This window comes from Marmota flaviventris, chromosome X (assembly GCF_047511675.1).
Source record: "Marmota flaviventris isolate mMarFla1 chromosome X, mMarFla1.hap1, whole genome shotgun sequence".
NCBI lineage: Eukaryota > Metazoa > Chordata > Mammalia > Rodentia > Sciuridae > Marmota > Marmota flaviventris.
Window position 1 is genome coordinate 2,756,874 of NC_092518.1, and position 24,224 is coordinate 2,781,097.

The 24,224-nt window shown below is 42.7% G+C and overlaps 1 protein-coding gene across 1 annotated transcript in view; it reads right to left on the reverse strand.

Annotated features, from left to right (window-relative positions):
- Nucleotides 1–24,224, reverse strand: part of LOC139703340 (neuroligin-4, X-linked-like) — a 175,338-nt gene that overhangs the window by 78,110 nt on the left and 73,004 nt on the right. The window lies entirely within an intron of this gene.

A 24,224-nucleotide genomic window follows, 5' to 3' on the forward strand; every position in this document is an offset into this window, starting at 1 on the left:
ATTTTTACATTAAGCCACATCAGCAAATTATTTTTTCATGCAAATTTGGACCAATTCATCCTCCTTCCAGAAATAAAGGAGATTTTCTCTTTTTTCTTTCTTGAGGAGACCCTGCAGTATACGAAAATTTTTCTTGCAATACCATAAATGTGCGTTTTTCCATTACAAGATGGAACCCTATTTCCCGACCTCTCATGAACCTAAGAATTTCCACCTATTTTCAAGGTCAAGCTTATAAATCTTGGGCCATTCAAATTTCTTCCTTTTCTCATATTTAAATTTTCATGTCATATTAATATTATTTTCCCTTGGGCTCTGGTGTGTGTGTGTGTGTGTGTGTGTGTGTGTAAGTACAGAATTTGTGTTAGAATTTCATGCTGCAGTATTGGGGAAAGTCAGTGGGTATCAACTTCCAAATGGATCCATTTACTCCTCCCTGTTGGTGCTTTGAGCCTGAGCTTTATATTTCTCAGAGATGCAGCATTCTCTGTTCATGGTCAGCTGCTTCAGGTTGGGAGTCCATCGCTTTGGAAAGGAAGTCAGGCAGAACAATATGGCGGGCGGAGATTGGCTCAGTTCATACAAGCCAGGGAGTACAGAGAGACCCAGAGAGAAAGAGACAGAATCCAGGAACAGGGTATAGTCCAAGGCTCCACCTTCTGTGGAGACTTCCTCAAGCCACAGGCCATCTGTCTACAGTTACCCCCTAATACTTGATTCTGCTCTCAGTGGATTAATCCAGCAAGTGGATTAATCCACTGAGGAGTTCAGAGCCCCAATCCTTGCCTAAAACCCCATCTCTCAACCTCTACACATGGCTTTCCATGGGATATTCCAAATTTCAGACCCTGACAGGATGAATGGGGTCAATAAGACTATGTCTTAAAGTCATAAAGAGATTTTTTTTTATTTTGAGATTTTTTCATTTTTTATTTTACTCAATTTTTTTTGAGACAGGTTGCCCAAGATTTTGCAAGATATAGGTCCACTGACATTAATATATTTATGCAGTATTAGGTTTATATAGATTTATGCTGAATCAGTAGGTCAAGTGTGGGCTATTTTTTCACAATAGAAGAATTAGAATTGTGTTGTGCAATGGAATGTGTCAACGGAAGAAGAAAATCATTTAGTGCCAACAGGGACAGAACCAGATTTTTGTTTTGTTATTATTTTATTACTGGACCTACAAGAAGTTATGGTTTTCAGTGTATATTTTCATGGCTGGGTTGCATCTTAAAAAATGAAGGCAATTAAATATTAAAATGTTTTTAAAGCTTAATGACACTTTTGTGACAATTTTGCAAGAACAGTTATATAATTTTAATACAAGGTTTCTTGGTAGCCTTTAATTAATCAAAAGAACAAGTTATTCAGATTGAAAGCCAGAGATTATTAGGAAAATATGTTTTTCTCCTGATTAGTTCAAAGTGTACTATATATATATATATATATATATATATAAATCACACGTTCCCAAATATCAAATATGCGCATTCCAACGTTCAATGTGTTATTTTGAATAGCTCCAAAATAAAGCTGCCAAAGAACAGTATTTCATTGGCCATAATGCTTTATGTAAAAGCAGATTTTTGTTGCACAAATTTCATAAAAAATGAATTTAAGCCATCTCTCAGAGATCACCCATTTTCATCTTCTCTTTACCTAAAAATGCAGGAAAAAATCCCCAGAGACAATGCAAAGGAATAAATATCTAGAAAAGTGGTGCTGTTGCTGTTTGAGTGTTTCTTGGGTGAAATTCCCCTCCTACCATTGATATAAAAGGCTTCTTTTAATGTGCATAAATTCTGTGTTTAAGTACATAAATATATACATGCATAAATATGGGCATGGATATATTTACATATGCATATCTATTTAATTATATTTTTTTAAAAAATCCCTGAAATTTTCTTAATGGTGCAATTACTGAACCAGCAAGGAAAATTCTCAAAGAGTCATTAACAGTTTAGATGATTTATTTATTCTTGGTATTGGAGACAGACCCCAGGGTGCTTAACCACTGAGCCACCTCCCCAGCCGTTTGCATTTAAAAAAAATTTTTTTTTGAGACACAGACTTCTTAAGTTACTGAGGCTGACCTTGAACTTATAATCCTCCCACCTCAGTCTCGGGAAAACCTGGTGCAAATCTCAGCTCTGAGGCATGCACAGAAATCAAGAAACATACTCAAGCTTACTCATTTGATTTTTTTTTTTTAATTTCAATAGAAATTGAAACTGAGCCCAGTTACAGTCTCTGAAAATACAAGTTCATATCATTTCAGGCAGCTTCACTCCTTGTATACGGAAGCTGATGCTTAAAACAGAAAATCATGATGCAGATTTTTTTTTTAAAAATCACTCTGCACTTTGTAATGATGCATGAACAAATTTTACACCACAGCCCCCTTTCCCTGATAAATAGATTGTCTTTCTGCTGTTGCAAATGTCCCTTGGCCAACCTGGAACCCAAGATATTCAATAAACCCGTTTAAGCCCTATCATGTCAATTCTCTGGACCCCACAGAATAAAATTACAAAATCAATAGCAAGAACAATGTTAGAAATTGTACAAAAATATGTGGACATTCAAAAGCACGCTCTTGATCTATCAAGCTGTCAATCAAGAGACAAAAAGGGGGATTTAAGCGTCTGCCTTATGCAAAACTGGGTTCGTTTTCTATTTTATCTGCCTTTTAAAGTTTTTGAGTCATAATTTGTTTTGTCTCAATTAATGACAATGACCATGGATAGAAGCTGAACCAAAGGAATATTATGTCTGTTATTTATGCTCTGAATTCCACGTGATTATGACTTCTTTTTACTCAGATGCGTGAGAAAGGGAGACATCACTCTTGAGTCATTTTGTCAATATTTTCGTACTGATGCTTTCGATCAAAGATGGAACGTGTCGAGCCACATTCTCTCCGTCTTCCCCTGGATCAGACAAAGTAGGACGTGCGAACAGATCCTGCCTGATAGGAACATAAGTCGTGGTTTTGTAATAAATCACAGGAAGGCATAGTGCACAGGAGGATTTTTTGAAGGACTGGCAAGATTTGCAGGTCTTAGAAACCTAATTTTGAAGGTCTAGAAAGATTACTTGGAATCCTCTCTAGTGTTTGCTTTTGGGTGTTCAAAATCCCCAAAGTTTCTGAGGAAATTATTTGTAGAGAGTCTCACTCGAGCCTATGTTGAATCTGAATTGGAAACAGATATCTTCTGCTATAACCCATCATTGTCTGTTGTCTTTGAACTCAGAAATTCAGCCGATTTTATTCATGCCATCTTTATGGTTGGCTGTCATGAAAACCTAAAGAATTTAAGGGGTAATTTATAATATAATCATGCACACAGCCCAGTTTCCATTTCCTTATTGTGAAAAATGGTTTACTTTGCCTTTTCAATAGAGACCTCACGCCTTATTTTAAAAGAGATATTTTTATTCGTTTATTTATTTTTGGTTCCAGGGATTGAACTGAAGGACCCTCGACCCCTGAGCCCTGTCCCCAGCCCTATTTTGCATTTTATTTAGAGACAGGGTCTCCCTGAGTTGCTTAGGGCCTCCCTTTGGCTGAGGCTGGCTTTGAACTCCCGATCCTCCTGCCTCAGCCTCGCGAGCTGCTGAGATCACAGTGCACTGAATTTCTTTTTAAAGTCCACCTTCATGGTCTTGCTTCTTCAGGATGAGGATGCCTACAAATCCTGGGAATATTTGCTGTCAGACGCCAAAGACGCCTCTTAATTTTCATGCAGCAATTCAAAAGCTCACACCTTCCAGATTTTTCTGTGTCCTTATAAAACATTGCTCCTTGGAGAAAGCTCTCATGCTGCTGTGGGGTCGGCTCTGGGGGATCCTGATGGTGAACACTCAGGGTCCCCGACATCAACCCAAGTTCAAGTGGACGCTGGAAACCCAGAACCAGACCAGCCTCCCAGCTCCTTCCCCTCTTGCAGCTGAAAGGAAGATGGATGGTGGAAGAGCCTTTCGTGTTCCTCATGGATGACGGAGATTTTCTTTGCACAAAGTCTAGGTCTGCACAAACAGCAGCGGTCGATCTGTTGGGCAGGTGCCCAGTCGGTTTCTGTGAAAAATCTCTGAAATACCCGAGCGATCTGTTGTGTTGAACGTCCAGCCCGAGGCTTGGCCACTGGAGAAACATCTCATGTCTCCTTTGGTAACAGAAAACCATGAGGCAGCAGAGGGTCTATCTGCAGAGGAACTTTCTCACTCCCAAAAGAATATATTTGGAAAGAGTCTGTCATTACGTCTTATTGAAGCTGAACTTCTTACCGTTAAAAGAGCTGAGCACCCAAGGGCGGTGGCTCACGGCTCTCATCCCAGAGGCTGAGGCAGGAGGATGGTCCGTCGGAGGCCAGCCTCAGCCACTGAGCGGGGCTCTAAGCCACTTAAGAAAACCCTGGCGCCGCTCAGCCCTTCCTGCCTGAGGGTTTTATGTCTACACAGCAGTTTCTGCCTTCTGCACGGACATCCCTATGTATCTTCCCAACGTTGCCTGGAATTGATGTATTTCTACATCCATACGGAGATATTACAGATGCATGTATAGACGTGCACGAGTGTGTCACCTACGTTCACAAAACACACCAACATATCCACCCGAGAAATAATTCAAAAACCTTCCCTGCAGCTATATGATGAGCATTTGCTATTTTCTTTTAATTTCTTTTCTTTATCCCTTATATTAGCTTCTGTATACATTTTTTTTTTAATTTTAAATATACAAAATGATGCTATTAATCTAAGTTTTGCACTCGAACTGAGGAGGATTAAATCATGAAAAGGCAAATGATAGACTAACAAATTAGAAAATCCAGGGTTTTCCTGTTCCATTCTGAATTCAACGTGAGGCTTCCCATGGGATTTCAATGTTCCTAAGGAATTCTGCAGAGTCTCTCAATCAATGGATCCTAAGCTGCTTTCCATTTCAAGAAGTTGCATTGGTAATTGAACCATGGTGATCCCAGGGGACGGGCACAGGAAGCATTTATGTCCCCTACTTTATTATTCTGTCATTTTGAATAGATCCTGTAACGGAGAGTCGTATTTTAAATGCTCAGTTGAGAACTGACCACTGAGTCCTCTGGGCAACAGTGTAGCTGGTCTCATTGTTTCCTTCTGAATCGTTACTGACACTCTGCCATGTGCTACTTAGTAGATGCACATTTATACTATGTCAAAGTGCACCCTATTTTCTTGCAAATCTAAAAAGAACCCCAAAAAATTGAAATATTCAGATTTCCAACATTAAGGTTGCTTGAAATGCACCTGCATCCCTCCAATGGAGCTCGTTGTGCAATTGAAATGCAAACTCCCTCCAGGGACGTAGCCTGGGGATGGGAACCTGGTGTTACCTGCAATTTCACCCAAAGGTTTGGTGACACCAGGTTGATTCTCTTCTTGAAAGCAGCCCAGGCTGGTTTGAGGGATCCTGGGAGCACCTTGCTTTTTGATTGACAGCTAGACCCAGGGGTGAGGGTGTGGGACACAGGTTGCTCCCTGCTTATGCATAGAAAGTTTGCAATTGGCCCTGCAGAGAGCCATTTGCAGATTGAGGTCCATCCCTCCGTGCATGTAAAAGGTCACACCCTGCAGCTGCCCTCCTGTGTGCTACCCCAGGATGGAGGAGGTATTTTTTATTTTTTATTTTTTGTTTTTATTTTCTTTCCCCTTTAACAGGAAAAAAAATTCTTTTTAAAAGTCCTAGAAATGCAAATCGTGAGCCCACTTGAAAATTCAGAATCCCTCCAACTTCACGTGCCCGGAATAATTTTGCTTCAATGAGCTCCTTTTCCCCTTAGGGAAAAAAGAAAGAAAGAAATTAAAAATTTCCATTTATGGACTGGGATGCAGCTTAGTAGCAGAGTGCTTGTCCCATCACGTGTGAGGCTCTGCGTTTGCACCACAGAAAAGTAAATAAAGGGAAGGTGTGTGTCCGTGTGTCCGTCTGCAAGTAAAAATATACTTTTTAAAAATTTCATTTAATGACGAAGCCGATATAAAGACAGATCGATTGATATTGCACTTTGCAACAATTCTTTGACCTAGAAATTTGATTTTTTTGTTGTTGTTGTTTGTTGTGTTTTGTTTTTTTGCATCTGATTTCCAAATTCACAGAAACATTTCCCTGGGACGCCCTGCCCCACGGTGGGGCTAATCACCAGACCCACCATCTCTTTCCCTGTTCCTGTCCTCTCTGCAGGAGGATCTGGGGACAGAGGAGCCAGCTACTCCTAAGAACCTTTGCCCTTCTTAAAAGTAGCCGGTTGCAGGGTTGAAGGATCACGAAGGAATTAGCATTGGACACCTGCTTCATAGAGCTATGACCAACCCTCAGAGCTGTCCCTCTGACCCCTCCAGGAAAGCTCCCCATGATTCAAAGCTACTCACAGAACTCACCGGAGGGTTGAGAGTCCTCCTGTCAATCACTCCATCCAAGAACCCGGGTGATAATCTGATAAAGACGTTGGTTCAAAGGACAGGCAGGGAGGGGTTCAGATCCAGGAGTCCAGGATGAAATGATGGGACGGGCCATCAGAACAAAGCATAAGCCCGACGTGGTGGTGTGCACCTGTCACCCAGTGGCTCGGGAGGCTGAGGCAGGAGGATCGCGAGGTCAAAGCCAGCCTCAGCCAAAGCGAGGCCCTGAGCAACTCAGGGAGACCCTGTCTCTAAATAAAATGCAAAATAGGGCTGGGGAGGGGGCTCAGGGGTCAGAAAACTCAGTCAGTCATCAATCGTCTTATCTTGAGAATCCAGTTTCTACTTCTTGTCGTTTCTATTGATCAACCTTTTCCCTGAGAATCATTTGTTGGTCACCATAACAGATAGAGGTAAAATTCCCAATGAAAAACTTAAGGGGTTTTGAACAGGAAGAAGGGCTGTATTTTGTCAAAGGTTTTTTCTGCCACTATGGAGAGATCACATGATTCTTGTCTTTAAGTCAATTTATGTAATGAATCAGCTTTATTGATTCTGTATGCTGAACCAACCCTGCATCCCTGGGATGAACCCCACTCTATCATGGTGCAGTATCTTTTTAATATGGTTTTGGATGTGATTTGCCAGAATTTTATTGAGAATTTTTTCGCTCTATATTCATCAGGGACATTAGTCTGAAGTTTTCTTTCCTTAATGTGTATACAATGGAATATATAAATATATATATATATATATATATATATATATATATATATATATATATATATATATATATATATATATATAATGGAATATTACTCAGCCATAAAGAAAAATGACATATGGCATTTCCATGCAGGATCCCACAAGCTACAGCTGAGAATTGGAATGAAGGAGAAGAAAGTGAGACTCTTTCTTTGAACAGTGGCGTGGAGTGTAACTCCAGAGAGCCATCTGCGAGGAGGAGGAGGAGGAGGAGGAGGAGGAGGAGGAGGAGGAGGAGGAGAAGGAGGAAGAAAAGGAGGAGGAGGCGGAGGGTGAGGAGGAGATGGAGGAGGAGATTGTGGAGGAGGAGAAAGAGGAGGAGGAGGAGGAGATGGAGGAGGAGAAGGAGGAGGAGGAGGAGAAGGAGGTGATGGAGGAGGAGGAGGAGGAGGAGGAGGAAGAAAAGGAGGAGGCGGAGGGTGAGGAGGAGATGGAGGAGGAGATGGAGGAGGAGATGGAGGAGGAGATTGTGGAGGAGGAGAAAGAGGAGGAGGAGGAGGAGAAAGAGGAGGAGGAGGAGATGGAGGAGGAGAAGGAGGAGGAGGAGGAGAAGGAGGTGATGGAGGAGGAGGAGGAGGAGGAGGAGGACGAGGAGGAGAAGGAGGAGGAGTAGCAGGAGGAGGAGGAGGAAGAGGAGGAGGAGATGGAGATGGAGGAGGGTGACATGGAGGAGGAGGAGGAGGAGGGGAGGAGCAGGGTCCTCAGAGTTGAACACTGATGGTTGCACCTTGATAAACCCTGACCTGATACCACTTCACAAATCTCAAACACGATCCTGCAGCGAATTACACATTTTCAAGTGACTCAAACCAATCAATCCCTGAACAAGAATCAGAACTTTTTAGGGAAACACAAAAACACCGAATTCTCAATAAATGCAAGTCCAAAATGACACGTTCCATCAAAGTACAACGGGCGTGCTGGATCACGGGCGCACAGCGCTGGAGAAATAGAAGATCATAGACCGAACATTTCCTCAGGTGCGGCTTCTCATCACGATTTTAACTGGTACTAGTTACAGGGAATGTCAGAATTATTTTTTTTTTTTAAAGACAGAGAAAATAACAAACTTTGGAAAGTCAAGTGTAAGAAAAAAGCAAAATAGCAGGACTCCAAGATGGTATTTTGGTTAAAAAAAAAAATAAAAATAAAAAACAAGCAAATAAGCCTTTGAAGAGAAAATCAGATGTTAAAGTAATTTCAAAAATAATCGCAGCTCCATCTGTGCTGAAATACTCAATGACCTTTGCAATTAGGAACACAAATGTCTTCTTCTGTGATTTTTAAAAGTTAGAATATAAATTCACGACTGATTCTCCCGAAGTCAGTGTGTGTTTTTAAAAGTTTCCAACGAAGACCAAGTCGGTCCTTGGCAGAATTATCTCTTAAATTCAGCCTTTTTTAATTTTTTTTAATTTTTTGCACATTTGAGTCCCAGGAATATTTACCATAAAAAATAGCTGTTTTTATAAGAGAGACTCCTGGTCCCATTTCCACCTCAATCAGCCTGTGGTCATTATGTGATTTCCAAGGGCGTGTCCCCCCGTGACCTGGAGAATGGTTTTGGAGAGTCCCTGTCCCAAGAGCAAAGAGCACGCATCCTTGGGCAATAGAGACAGCCATAGGTGCACCCACTGGAGAAGAGTCAATTTGCTTCTTTTACCATTTTTCCTAATTCTTCTTCCTTTTCCTCCACCTGGACCCCAGTTTAGAACAACATGGCGGCAGAGGGTGGCAGTGGGTGCTGCTCCCATGATGATCAGGAAGCAGAGAGAGAGAGACTCCCCTCTCCAGATGCAAAATATAAACCCCAAAGCCACAGCCCCAACGCCACGTCCTCCAGCCACACCCCACCTGCTTCCAGTTACCACTGAGTTAATCCACTCAAGTGGATTAATCCACCAATTTGTTTAAGGCTCCTGCATTGTCCCTGCATTGTCTCACACTTGAGCTTTTGGGGGGATACCTCACATCTAAACCATAGCAATATTTTAGTATCAGATATTTTACTTAGAGACAGGGTCTCACTGATTTGCTTAGGAACTTGCTGTTGCTGAGACTGGCCTCGAACTCGTGATCCTCCTCCCTCAGCCTCCTAAACCTCCGGGGTGATAGATGAGCACCATCACTCCCAGCTAAATCTGATGATCATTCTTTCTGAAATTTCAAATACAATTGTCGGGAACCCGTAAGGTCTTAGAAATGCACATGATTTTAAAAAATCATGATGAATGCTGTGTACAAAGAAATGATATTTTCTTGACTTCATATACTGGCCTCCAAAATGCATATGGAAGATCTGGAGTAGGTGCCACCCCTTTCGGGAGGATAATAATTGTCATGACTTGTCCTCTGCATACCAAACAGAGTACCTTCTCGTTACAGAATTGTACAGAGTGTTTTTTTAAAAAAAAAAAAAAAAAAAAGCATCATGAGATACAGATCTGGGATTCAGATGCCATTTTTATGTGACAAAATTTTCATCACTTGCATCTGGCAAATGATGAAAATCTCATAAGGGTATAATGGACATTTTTTCAATGTTCATTGAGCACCATTTGTCTGACTCTATATAAATCCTTTCTTTTAAATTGGGTTAGAAGGGCCGGGGCTGGGACTCAGCGGTAGAGGCTCACCTATCACATTTGAGGCTGTGGGTTTGATCCTCAGCACCACATAAAAATAAATAAATAAATAAAGGTATTGTGTCCAACTATAACTAGAAATAATACAAAAAAATAAAAATTCAGTTAGATATTTTTGAGAGGAAAATATGCTTATTTGTGTATAGTCACTCACTGTGGAAATGTAAGTCTACCATATTTTCTTTTTAACTTTCATGATTTTTCAAACATGAATTTTATTGATTCACATTGCATGATTCATGTTGTGCACAAATCATGGACCATTTATTTCTTTTTTTTTTTTTTTCATGAATTCTTTTTATATTTGGATGGTCATAGGTTTGCTTGGTAGCTTTTAGGTCCTAGAATTTGGGGAGCCTTCTGGGATAGACAACTTCCTCTTACTATGGCAAAATGCATGAGGTAATCAACTTATAAAGACAAAAGTTGTTTTTTTTTAATTTTTTATTTTTTTATCTATCTGTCTGGGGGGGGGGGGGGGGCAGGGTGGCAGGAATTGAACCCAGGGCCTGGTGCATGCTAGGCAAGCACTCTGTCACCGAGCTGCACCCTGAGTGCCCTTGGTCACAGTTTTGGGGGTCACAGTCGCTTTGGGTGCTGTGATAAGAGATTTCACCGTGGCCAGAGCATCTGGAAGAGCACAATTGCTCATGCCATAGTCACTGGGTATAGCAGGCAGGTTCTGGGGACTAAAGCAGAACAAACCTTTGGAAAAACTGTACGAGACTCGTCCTTTCGAATGATAATAAAGAGAAATTTTATTTTATTTTATTTTTTCTTTAATCTTATCTTTATGACGCGGTTTGCACCATCACCGTGAGAAGTTTCTGCATGGATTTGTGTCGCTGTAGGGGTATTAGAACCAGCTCAGGATAAGAGTCTGCTTCTCCCCTTGTATTTTTGGACACTTTGCATGGGATGAGCAAACAACTGCATTCAATCACAAGTTGCTTAGGCCTTTGGTTGCTGCATGAAGACGGGATCTGGGGCGAAAACCTGCAAATCCACCTGTTGCCCCTAATGGGCAGTTAATCAGAGAGGCCCACGGCATATGTGTGTGATTTGGACTCGTCTTTTAATCCTTCATCATCTTTTCTAATGGTCAATTTCTGAGCCAGCCCAGCTCATGACTTGCAGCCTGTGCCGCGCAGATGCTGCGTCCATATGCTATTTATTTAAACATGGGCTCCTTCTGCGATCCACCGCATTGAATGAGGACATATTTTCTGGTGCATTTTTAATTTTCTTTTTTTCCATTTTTTGATTTTTTTAAAATAAAGAAAAAAAACCTTTTGTCTTTATAAGTTGATGATCTCATGCATTTTGTGATAGCAGGAGGAAGGTGTCTAAATCCCAGAGAGATGTGAATTGATAAGTGGACCCTGCCCTTCTTTCCCCCAATTACCAGGTATTGAGAAGAAATAAAGCACGTCATAGGTTGCATGCTCCATCCACCAAAACATCCTGCATGCCTGCACTCTTCCTGACATTGCACGTATATTAGGAAATCAGCTCTTTTCTCAAGAGTCCAATTGGTCGATTTCATTTATTCTAATTTTTTTTTCCTGCAACTGGTGCGTCTGATCATTATGAATTTTGCCTGTGATCTCTTTGACCCCGAGACCATCAATCCAAAAAGAGGTTCTGCAGTTCTTCTTCTCGGTTTCTTGATTCATTTCATGCAAACATGCATCCCCGGGTTGGGAAAGCAATTCACCCCTTGTCTTTCAACAGGGCGGGGGACACAGAGACCACCCCATCTGACAGATCCATCAAAGACCAGCGAGAGCATCTGGACCTGAGGGGTGAGCAGACAAGGGATCCATCACGGAGGTTCTCAGGGATCCACGGGCAGCTTGAGCCCCACTCTGGAGTCCGTCCACCTCTCTGGGGACCGGCCGTCTTCACAACCAGCGACGGCACCACTTCTCTGATGGTCCCACCAATTGGCATCTCCGCCTGTGACTGTGGCTGGAAAAATAGTCTCTGATTTTAATGATCCATGGGTTGCACCAGAGTCCAAACGGATGCTGAGGGACCGTGTCCCCACCTCGGGATCGAGACACAGAATCACATCATCTTCAAAGTCAGGAGGCTGAGGCAGGAGGATCACAAGTTGGAGGCCAGCCTCAGCAAGGGAGCAAGGTCCTGCCTCCCTCCAACAGCCACCGGCTCACTCTCTTACTGCATTTTCCTTGTTAAAGGCAGAAAGCCCTCGCTGTCACTCAGTCACACCGGATTGGAAAAGAACTCCAATAGCATTAGGTTGCTCCTCCTTACAGGGGAACGTCCGTCGGCCTCAGTCTGGGAAGCGAGTCGCTGTGGAAATCGAACCAGCTCCGACCGCGGTTCTGTTCACGGAGATGATGAGACCGGACCGGGATCAGGTTGAGCTTATGATGGGTGGGACCACGACTTGTCCCTTATTTATGCGATTTCTGCAAAGCACGTTTCAATGTTGTTTGCTTTCGATTAAGCAGCTGTGAAGTGCTCTGAGCACCCTTAGAGTTTTGCATTCACAGATGGTAAATTTTGCACTTTTATTCCAAAGTTGACAGATTTTTTTTTTAGGAGGGGTGTAGGTACCAGGGATTGAACTCAGGGCCACTCGACCCCTGAGCCCCGTCCCCAGCCCTATTTTGCATTTTATTTAGAGACAGGGTCTCCCTGAGCTGCTTACGGCCTCGCTTTGGCTGAGGCTGGCTTTGACCTCGCCATCCTCCTGCCTCAGCCTCCAGAGCTGCTGGGCTAGCAGAAGTGCACCACCACACCCAGCTCATGTCTTTCCCCTTCAAAAGCAGCAATAAATCAACCCTAAGTGAAACATAAGAGCTGCAGAAGTCTTTACAGGGAGCATAGACCGAATGTAGTAGGTTTTTTCTTAATTTGAAATAATTTTTTTAAGTAAGAATTTTTTTTAATTCCTTCTGCAACATTCATGTTTATGATAGTGGGTCAAAAGCAAGCCATGCATGTGGATAAATGGATGCAGGGAATTGGGTGCCAAGAAAACATTATTTGCAACAAGACAAAGGTTTGTAGCTAAGATCTAAAGTGGTTTTGTAGTATTTTGTATTTTCTTTTCTTTTCTTTCCCTGTCCTGAGCCCTGGTGGAGACTTGACCTTGCATAGTCTCTAAGACCTTTCTTGTTACAAGGAGGAATCATGCTAAGGAGATTGGATTCCTGCAAACCAGGACTCAGAGCTCGCAACCCTAACTGGTGACCGAGCTGACTCACCAGATCTTCCATAACGTGTTCTTTCTAATGCATTTCTGAGAAATTTCCCCTGAAACTATCAATCACTGCATCTCACGTGCCCAACCCAAACCCGGAGCCCGACCCTCTACATCCAGCCTTCTACCCAGATCTTGCTACTTTGTTGCTTTCATTTTTCTTTTCTTTTTTTTTTTCAATTTTTGCTACTGTATTAATTCATTTTCCGATCCTATAAGACCATACCCGAGACTTGATGTGTTAAAAAGAAAGGAGGTTTACTGAGCTCACAGTCTTTGCAGGTCAAATGTCCAAACAGCATTGTTCTGGCCCCAATGAAGGGACCCCTGACCGAGTCACATCGTGGATGACCTTGGCCTCACTTACAAATGCTCATCTGGGTGAGAAATGCCCTTGGGGATATTTGATACCAATATCAAATAATTGATGAAGGATGAAAAACGATTTCAAAGCCAAGCAAACATCTTAAGGTCAAACATTCAGATACTCGGGTGTGATTTGTTCTGATCCTTTATTTAGATCAAGACTTTAGCCTTGCTGAGTGGAGTGGTGCACGCCTCTCATCCCAGTGGCTTGGGAGGCTGAGGCAGGAGGATCACAAGTTGGAGGCCAGCCTCAGCCAAACTTAGGGAAGCCCGAAGCAACTTAGCAAGACTCTGTCTCTCAATAAAAAAATTAAAAAAGGCTTGGGACGTGGCTCAGTGGTTAACACCCCTAGAGTTAATTCCTGTACCACCCAGGTCATGTGTTGATCTTGCGGCGAATCATCTTCAAACAAGGTCACCATTACGAATCAATGTGTCTGGAAGTTGACATGATAACTGTATTTTTTTTGATCAACTTATAAGCAGGAAGACTTGCTGCATTTCGTTGGTCCAGTTTGACAGGTGTTGGTAAGCGTCTGTAGCTTTCTGTTACTATAACAAAACAACTGAGGTCAGCAACGGAGACACAGAAGGTTTCAGTCCATGAAGTCTATGGTGGAACAAAATGGCGGAAGGGGCTGGTGAAACCAGGAAGTTCACCTTGTAGCTAGAGGTGGGGACACCCTGCCTTCGACTGCGGCACGTCCCACCTTGGGATTTGGATCTGGAGTGAGTTTGTTGATCCACAGTGGAGCAACGTGTGGAAGTGGATTTGGGGGGATGTGGTTGTATCTTGAGGGCTCTGACCTCATCCCCAGTGGCTTAATCCATTGGGAACTCAATGGGCTACACAGAGATTGGGGAATCTCCAAGGAAGTAGGATGTGGTTAGAAGAAGCAGGTCCCTGGGGTGACTGGTGGGGGGGTGGAGGACATATCTTTTTGGACTATATCTTGTCCCTGGCCTCTTCCTCCTCTTTCCCAATCTCTGCTTGCTAAGTGCCTTGAAGTGAGCAGATTCCCTCCGCCATGATGTTTTCCTTGGAACCAGCCAACCCTGGACCCCAATCCTCAGGAATCATGAGCCAAAATAAATCTTTGCTGCCTGAAGATGTTTTTTCTCAGGTATTTTGTCACAGCAATGAAAACCAAACTTCGCACCAATAATCAGAGGACCTTCCTTTGTAGCCTCCAAACCCATTTGGACACTTGAATCTATTCAATCATTACGGTCATTACTGTTTTTTTTATCAATGGGGGAAAAATTCCTCCAATGCACCTTACAGATATATAAGCTGGAAAATTCATAGATGGGACAAATTGGGTCTGCAACGTTATCTAGGTGGAATTTTTGTAAAAAAATGCAATATCATAGAAATGTAGGTTGGTAGCTACAAATGCATCAGGTCTGAGTCCGTGAACCAATCCCCTTTTTGCAAATGCAAACAATAAATTTGCATATTTTCATAAAAGAGAAAAAAACACATTTAAAGGATCGTGCTTTTTGAATTGGACATTTTTGTTCTCTATTTCATTAGTTTGGCCTCCAAAGAAGATGCATTGATTTCTTTTCTTTCTTTATTTTGTTTTTTCTTATTCAATTGTTTAAGAAATAATCGGGTGGCTTTGGAAACTCTCTGGATAAAAACAATATCTGCCTGGAGGAGCGTCTTCAGCAAAATCCACATTTGTATTCCAACGGCCGAGGTCGAGACTGTGGGAACCCTGTGATCCGCGTTCTGTCTCATTTGTGTGGTTTATGAGATAATAGCCCCCGACTCGGATTTCATAGTTTTGCAGACATTTTCCAAGGTTCCGATTTTCCATTTTGATTCCGTGCACGATGTTTGATTTTTTTTTCTCTCCCCCACGTCGGAGGCTGAGCCATAAATAACCTCAGGTATTTCATAAAAGATGAGGAAACATTTTCTCCTATTTATTTGGGTTGGTAGCTCTGCAAGAAATATATAAAAGACCCTGTTTTTTTTGCAGACTGCAATTTCTCAGCAAGGTCTAAATTGTATTTAGAGAACAACAGAACGTTCCCCCCGCCCCAAGCCGGCGAGAGGGGCTCTCTCCTTCCAATTTCTCAAGCTGAGCCCCAGAAAAGAAGCAAATGGATTGATTGAAAGGAATCACCATTTTTATTCCAAAAAAAGAAAAACAGAAGCAAAGTGAAAATCACTGCCTATTTTCCGGAACAAATAACAAAACACAATAAAAAGTCGAGGGCGGTGCGATTTCTTCACCTGGGAGAATGGTTCTTGGAAAGAAAAGACAAGAAATGAACAGACACTGAGAGTCTTGGATGCTGGCGTCACCTCGCGGATTAGATGAATTTTATTTATTTTTAGCTAAATTGTATTTGTTTCTTCTATTCTCGGTGCAAAGCTTTTTGCATGTGTGGTTTGCAATTTGTATACGGGAAGATTTAGTAGTTTTTTTTTCTTAAGTGAGTGATTTTTCTTTTCAAAATGATTTTTTTTTTTTATGAACTGTACAAACCTACGTTACAACAACAAGATAAAATTCCCTTTGAAAAAGGGTTCTGTGTGGCCTGTGGGATGATCAGAATCAGCAGAAGCACAGTTAAAAACTGAAATACGAATAGGGAAAAATAGATGTATCCTTGTCCCCAATAAACATCAAAAATAACAAATAAAATAAATTTTTAAAAAAGAAGGAAGGAAGGAAGGGAGGGAGGTAGGAAAAAATCCCATTTGAGTACAAGTCTCAGAGATATCAAGGTTCTCACAGTGTTTGGGAGTTGGAATGAAGTGGGGAAGGTTGATGTGCTGGATGGTGTGATGGCCACTGTTATGTGCCCATGTGTCTACGTTTCAGCAACAGTGACCCCCAACAAATGCCCACCTTGGTGTTGCCATGAAGTTCCTGCATCTTTGTGGGTGCTAAGTCAAGTCAGTGGGCGCTGTGACAGGCAGGTCATCTCACACAGGGTGAGAGGGACTCATCGAATCAGCTGGAGAAGCTTTGAAACCAACATGGAGGCTTCTCAAAGAATGAAAAGGAATTCTGTGTCAAGATGACGACAGGAGTTCAGCACACAGCAGCTTAGGAGCAGAGAGAGTGGGAAGAGCTCTGCTCACCAGGGACAGGACAGAGACCCCAAAGGCAGAGCCCAGGGACCCCCTCCTCCAGCCACACCCACCTGCTGCAGTCACCACCCAGTGAGTCCATTCAAGTGGATTAATCCACTGATTAGTCTACGCCTCTCATAACCCAATTCTTCCACCTCTGAATCTCTTTGCAGAGTCTCACACCTGAGCCTTGGGGGAGAACTCATCTCTCAACCCCGACAGAGGTGTCACAAATAAAAAATCAGGATAGTTGCATTTCTTGTAAAAAGCACAGGTCCCTCACAGAATATCCAATAAGGTCGACTGGACACCCCCCAAGTCCTATGTGCATAATATCAACAGCTAAGATAAAAATATTTTGAACAAATAGTGCAGGACCCGGGAAAATTCAAAGTGGCTTAACATATCAGGAACCCACATTAATACATGATTTAATAACAGTGGAATATGTAGGAAGATGTGCAGGTGATGGCTGGATTTCACGTAATGGCAACATGTTCGTGAGGTTGAAGCAGGAGGATGGCAAATTGGAGGCCAACCTCCGCAATTTAACGAGGCCCTAAGCAACTCAGTGAGACCCTGTCTCTAAATAAAATATTAAAAAGGGCTGCAGATGTGGCTCAGTGGTCGAGTGCCCCTGAGTTCAATCCCTGCTTAGGGGGGAAAATAAAAAACTTATTTTCAGATACATGCTGAGGCTGGCCTCCAACTTGCAATCCTCCTTTTTCAGCCTCCTGATTTACTGGAATTGGAGGTATTGTGCCACCATGCCCAACAGTCTCTACTCATTTTTGGATGACCCGGGGAGGTTAGATGAATACAAAATACATTTATCATTCATACAGTTTTATATATGCTTTTCATCACATGGTACCTACCACCCGCGTTCGGTCCCAATTGAGATTTTTTCCAATGATTTTATATTATTTTTTGCTCCATTCGATAGTAAAATCTCTTTTCATAAATCAAGTTTCTATAACTGAGATATTCTCATAACCATTTTCCTGGACCATAGGATCGAAGTCATCATCGAAAGAAATCTCAGTATTCCACAAAGTGCACAAAACCTAAATACCAAATTTTGTGTAAAAAGGCAAATAATCTCCATGCCTTACAAAAAAAAAAGTCCACTTGTGTAAAATATTCAAAATTGCATCTGATAATTAAGTGATGGAGCCCAGATCATCGTCGGAAGTTCCCCACATTTATAAACCCGATTATTTGGAGGAGACTGAATTCTGACGACTGCGATTTCCTGAGCTCAGTGCCATAAAATGCATTTCCCACCTCTGGGGATCCCTGTTTTTAGCACCGGGGATTGGACTCAGGGTCTCTCGACCCCTGAGCCCCGTCCCCAGCCCTATTTTGAATTTTATTAAGAGACAGGGTCCCCCTGAGTGCCTCAGGGCCTCCCTTTGGCGGAGGCTGGCTCTGAACTCGCGATCCTCCTGCCTCAGCCTCCCGAGCCACTGGGATGACAGGCGCGTGCCACCCCACGAGGCTGTTCGTAGTTTAGGTCTCTTAACCTGCTCGCAGGGGGGGGGTGCAGAGGGGCAGCCCCAGGCTGCAGGATCCGCAGCTGCGCAAACCTCATCTGCTGGGAGTATTGATGTCTGCATCGTGACGGATGCGGGGCCAAGAAGCATTCGCAGCCCCCCACCCCAGGACCTGGGCTCAGCTCCCTTACTGCAATGCACCCTTTTTGCAGAATGTCAAAGGCTCTGGACCCAGAATGAACGGGGAGCCCTCCCCCTCCCCAGGGCCCCCCACCCCCACGTGGGCTCAATGCTAACCAAGACCCATTCTCGGGCTCTTATTTAAATTGATGATGCACACATCGTGGCTGCCATCACGCCGGATTGGTATGGAAAGAGGGGAAAATTGGGACCGGGGTTGGCCAGGCCTCATTTTTACCTCGACAGAATGACCATCAGGCTGGGGACTTTCTGCCCAGCGTCCCGCCATCTCTGACCATCGAGCAACGCAGGTCTTTTTTAGCTCTTTTGTGTTTGATTCACAAGATCCATGGCCTCCTTGAATTTTAAGACCTCCAAATGGACCCCAAGTGAATTCCCCCAGATTCTAAGAGGGTGCACAGTTAATCACGATAATACCCACGATCCCACTCCTCTGCAGCCCCCCCGTCCCCAGCCCTATTTTGCATTTTATTTAGAGACTGGGTCTCCCTGAGTTGCTTAGGGCCTCCCTTTGGCAGAGGCTGGCTTTGAACTCACCATCCTCCTGCCTCAGCCTCCTGAATTTTTTTTTTTTTCCTGTTCTGTTTTGCAAGAAGAGTCCAAGGTCCTGGAATACGATCTCTCCAGGATGCAAACAAGCAGAAAGGTCAAGATTGCCTGCTCTGAAATACTACCTGTGCTAATTGTTCAGTCCAAGAAAAAAAATTTATTTGGAACCCACGGACTTAATGGTAGCAAGAACTCACGATATTGGAAAGATTGAGAGGATGGTTGTTTTTTTTTTTATTAAATAACTAATTTATGCATTTATTGGAAGAAATGGGAGCAACCCTGCTCATATCATGAGGTTCCTTCATGAGAGAAGGGCACCACGTCCTCCACTTGACCTTGAACTCTACCCTTTCATAGCTCCGTGGATGGGAGAAAAATTTTAGGCATCTCCCCTGCAAAAAGATCAGCCCGGTGGCTCCGTCCATGTCCACCGTGCATTGACCCTTTACAAGGGTCACCCAGAATCATGGTGCGTCACAGGTACCCGCCTGCAAAGAGAAACAGACCCCTGTCCGTGACCAGAGTGACTTTCATCCATTTTGGTTTCATCATAAAAGACATTATCACGAAGGACAGGGGACTCATTCCTCCAGGGCAAGGAAACAACCAGTTCTGCTTCTGCCAAAGTGGTTGGTATCAGCTCCCTGTGCTGCGTAACAAAGAGTCCCCAATTGGAAAACCAGCAACTGGTGCTACAGCTTTGTCTCCTGGCTCTGCCAGCCACTCATACCCTCTCTCTTTCTTTCTCCCTCTCTGTTTCTCTCTCACCCACACACACACTGCCACCATATGGTGTCCAACACAGGTGACCCTCACTGGAAGCCGATGCAGATTTCAACTTCTTTGACCTTCAAAACCAGAAGGCAAGACAACCTCTTTTCTTTATAACCCTGCCAGGCTCTGGGATTTTGTTATAGCCACAGAATATGGACCCAATCAGGAGGGCTCTGCTGGTGGTGATCTGTGCACTGTTTCCCTCTGAAACTTGGACATGGACAGAGCCCACCTAATATGTCCTCAGCGACACATGTTTTAGGTCATAGATGGAGGTTGGGACTCATGATGTCCGTCCGAGCATGTTGCTCCAGATATCAGAACGGAATGAAATGAATCAGCGCAGTCGGACGGAATGTTGTCCCACCTGCCTACGCCAATAGTGCGTGAGGAAAATATTGATAATAAGTGAGTCGTCGAGTCTATAAATATAGCAACAGCATATGGGAGAGAAAGAAAGGCCCAGAGACAAAAAAGGGAGGGTAATGTCGCTATAAGTGACAGAAGACAGGAAATCATGGTAGACGAGGGAGATCCACATTCATTTTTCAAGCTGAGAGTCGGACATGATCATAAACCCATCCATTTACATGTGACTGTCATAAACATCATTCTTCTTTAGGGCTGCGTAATATTCCACTGGATATATATATATATATATATATATATATATATAGACCACATTTTCTTTATCCAGTCCTCCGTTGAAGGGCACCTGGGTCGGCTCCTGAGCTTATCTATTGTGAACTGAGCTGCTGCGAACATGGATGTGGCAGCTTCCCTGTCGTGGGCTGATTTTAAGTCCTTCATCCCGAGTGAAATAAACCCGTCCTGAAAAGTCAAAAGTCCCATGGTTTTGCCCAGTTGTGGGAGCAAACCCACAGTCGAGGAGGGGAGTGGAAAAATCGAGGTTCAGTGCATTAGACAAAGGGAAGGGAGAGGGGACAGACAAAGACAAGACACTGGGATGAACCTGAAATGATTTTCCTGTCCACACCTCTGCTAACCCAATCACGGCACCTGTCATCTTTCTTAAATGAGAAACTTTTAAGTGTTTTTTTAAATTCATGTTCGTTTTAAATTTTTTAGCTGTAGATGCCCACAGTGCGTTTATTTTATCTATTTTATTTTGATGTGCTGCTGAGACTCGAACCCAGTGCCTCCCACATGGTAGGCAAGCCCTCTACCACTGAGCCCCAGCCCCAGCCCGTATTTTTTATTACATTTAGTCATTTATTTTGCTAGTGAAGAACTCGGGGATGCTCTACCCCTGAGCGGCATCCCCAGTCCTTTTTGAATTTTATTTCCAGACAGGGTCTCCCTAAATGGCTGAGGCTGGCCTCCAACTTGCGGTCCTCCTGCCTCAGCCTCCTGGGTGGCTGGGATGACGTGCATTTACCACCAGACCCACCTTTAAAGATACTTTTTGTTGCTCTTTAAAAAAAAAAGTCAAAAATTGTATTGTAATTACACATCTTATTCATTAATTATTGGATGGGGCTGGTTAGGAACCTCGGTAGAACTTTCTCTAGAAAAACAAAAGAGAAAAAATGTTATTAAAAGTACATTTTGTTGCGATTAGGAGCCGGGATGTGTTTTAATAAAAGTAAGATTAGTTCCACATTTCCTTTGGCATGCTGTGGTATTATCCGTCTATACCAAGGATTACAATGCCCACATTATTAAAGAGTCACTTCTGTAGGTCAGAAATGACAATTTGACTAGATAATTAAAGCTAAAACCTACCCAGGGAGGTGTAGGGCGGGATGAAGCTCCCGTGTGGGGTTTGGGAACGAGTGATTGGCATCATATCATTTTAATCAGGGCTCTAGGGTCTTCTCTGATCCCGGTTGTGACTTCCAGCAAGATTGAGCAAGCAGAGAAAAAGCATCATTATTTTTTGGGAAGAGACAGCTATTTTCTTTCTTTCTCTTTCTTTCTTTCTTTCTTTCTTTCTTTCTTTCTTTCTTTCTTTCTTTCTTTCTTTCTTTCTTTCTTTCTTTCTCTCTTTTTTATTTGTTCTTTTCAGTTACATATGACAGTACTGTAGGACTGCCTCCTTTCCCTTAGCATGATAGTCTCCGGCTCTGTCCATACACTGGCAAATGCCATCATTTCACTCTTCTTTAAGGCTGAGTAATATTCCATTGTGTATATGCACCACATTTTCTTTACCCACTCGTCTGTTGAAGGGCACTTTCGTTTGCTTCCATGGCTGAGCTGTTTTGAGCCAATGAATGATTTTAAAGATTGCGATGGTCACTCCAATGAAGTTACCAACAGCTAAAAGGGACAACATTTTACCAGCAGGGATTGCTTTAGGACTTTGAAGGGGGAAATGGTATCATTGAACACGTGAGTTGGCAATTATTCAGTTGAATGTTTTTTTGGATGATCCACATAAAGCAATGGGAAGTCAGAATCAGAGGAGACCATTTTGCTTTGGGACATTTTTAGAGACCTCCTTGTAAGATGCTTCAGTTGGAAATCAGGTCCCAATGTCCCCTGTCCCCAGTGCCAGTGTGCGTATTTGTGTCTGCCCTGGGACACTTGATTTAAAAAACACCCTCATCTCCCCTGGTGTCAAAGCAAGTGAGTTTCCAAATTCCAAATGTCCCTCTCAGAGAAAAAACATCGAGATCATTGCAGCACAGTTCTGCAAGTTCCAAAGGAGCCACTAGGTTTAAATTGGGGACACGTAGGAAAGTTCTGGGGATACCTTGTCCAAGTCATGACATGATAATCTGGGAGAGGTGACGTTAGATTGCAAGTGGCATGTATGATGTTTGCACTTTGGGATTCAAGCTTATTGAACAGAATGTTCTCGCCCCAAAGTAAATTGACCCAGGTATATTTACATTTCTCTGTCATTAGCTGTCTATCATCTATCTGTCTGTCTGTCATCTACCAATTATGTCTTTCATCTATCTATCATCTATCATCTATCCATCCTGTCTATCTATCTATCTATCATTTATCTATCATCTATCCATCCTGTCTATCATCTATCTATCATCTATCATCTATCCATCCTACCTATCTATCCACCTGTCTATCTATCTATCTGCTATCTACCAATTCTGTCTGTCCATCTATCTCTCTGTCATCTACCCATCCTGTCTGTCCAGGTGGCTCTCACACTCTGGGTGGGGCTGCTCCTGGCTCCTGGTGTGTGGGGCCCAGAGAGGCTGCTCCACCTCCTGCAGCGCACAGCACAGCCCACCCCAGAGAGCCCCCAGCCCCAGAGGCCCCCAGTGCAGAGGAGACCTGCAGGACACAGTCTCTGTCCATCATTGATCTGTCTATTTATCATATCTATCATCTATCAATCATGTATGTACCTAAAACCTAGGTACGTGCATATATGCATGACTCACTTATAAGAAATCTTTAATCATTAAATGCTTTTTCCTGGATGGACAAGTTTTATTAAAAAAAAAAAAAAATCACGACTCGTGTCAGATTTGGAAATCACCTTTATCAGACCCAAAACCACCATCAACCACTGTTGCATTAGTAGCAATGTCTTTCCAACACCTGGTCAATATCCCCGGGTCCCACGTGGTGGACGTGCAGGTGTGGGCAGGAATTAGGGAACAGTCATACCATGTGTATCAGCTGGAAAACTGCAAACCAGTGACCCCTGACCTCTTTAGGTGCCTACGTACTTATTATTCTTTCCACAATCATCTTTTTTTTTTTCTTCTTGACACCTTGGATGCAGAATATGAGCAACAGGAAACGCGAAATCGCCCAACTTCACATATACCAATGCTATTACAATGCAATGGTGCATGTAGAAAAAATGCAATTAAAATATAAAGTATTATTAAACACAGAAATAATGACTTACACTCCCCTTGCACGTTCCCAATAATTTGCAGATTCCATCCTCACTTTGTATATATATTTTTGTCTTTATTACGTATAATCGATAAATAATTCTGTTGGGCAGCTTCTGTCGCCAGATAGAGCTGCATTTGATTAATTGCTCAGGAGTGAACACTCTCAGCCCCGGGGTCTGGACGTGATGGAAATGGAATTAACCGATTGACCCCCCACCACCACCCCACCCTGCCTCTAATCTCCACCGAGAGGGCCATGTGCACCTCCCCGGGGGCTGAGCTGATTTTCCAAAGAATATCCATTTTACATGGGAACATCGTTTATTTCTTAGGGAAAATGATTTTTATTTTTACAAAAAGCAGCATGAAGCAAAAAGAAGTCTTTTGCAGATAAAATCTGGATGTAAAAGTAAAGGAAGCATATTCAACTTTAAAAAAGAAAGGAATGATTTAGGTGGCACAGCTTGGATGTTCTACCGGTTTGATTAAACCTAGAACTAAATTTTAAAAACAAAGTATGCACACAACATCAAATTGTTTTATTTTCTTAATTCGTGAGAATATTTTTGACAGCAAAAATACTAACAAAAGTTATATTGTGCATTTCTATTAGAAAGAATGCTTGGATAATGTGCAGGATTCTAAAGATCTTGTAGTGAAAAAGAAAAGGATAATTAACATCCTAATTACACATTCATCATTATCCATGCGTGTTATTTACAATCTTGTTTTCTTAAAATACTTAGTAAATTTTTTTTTTCATTATTTGTACCGGGAACTCAACCAGGGGTACTTAATTACTGA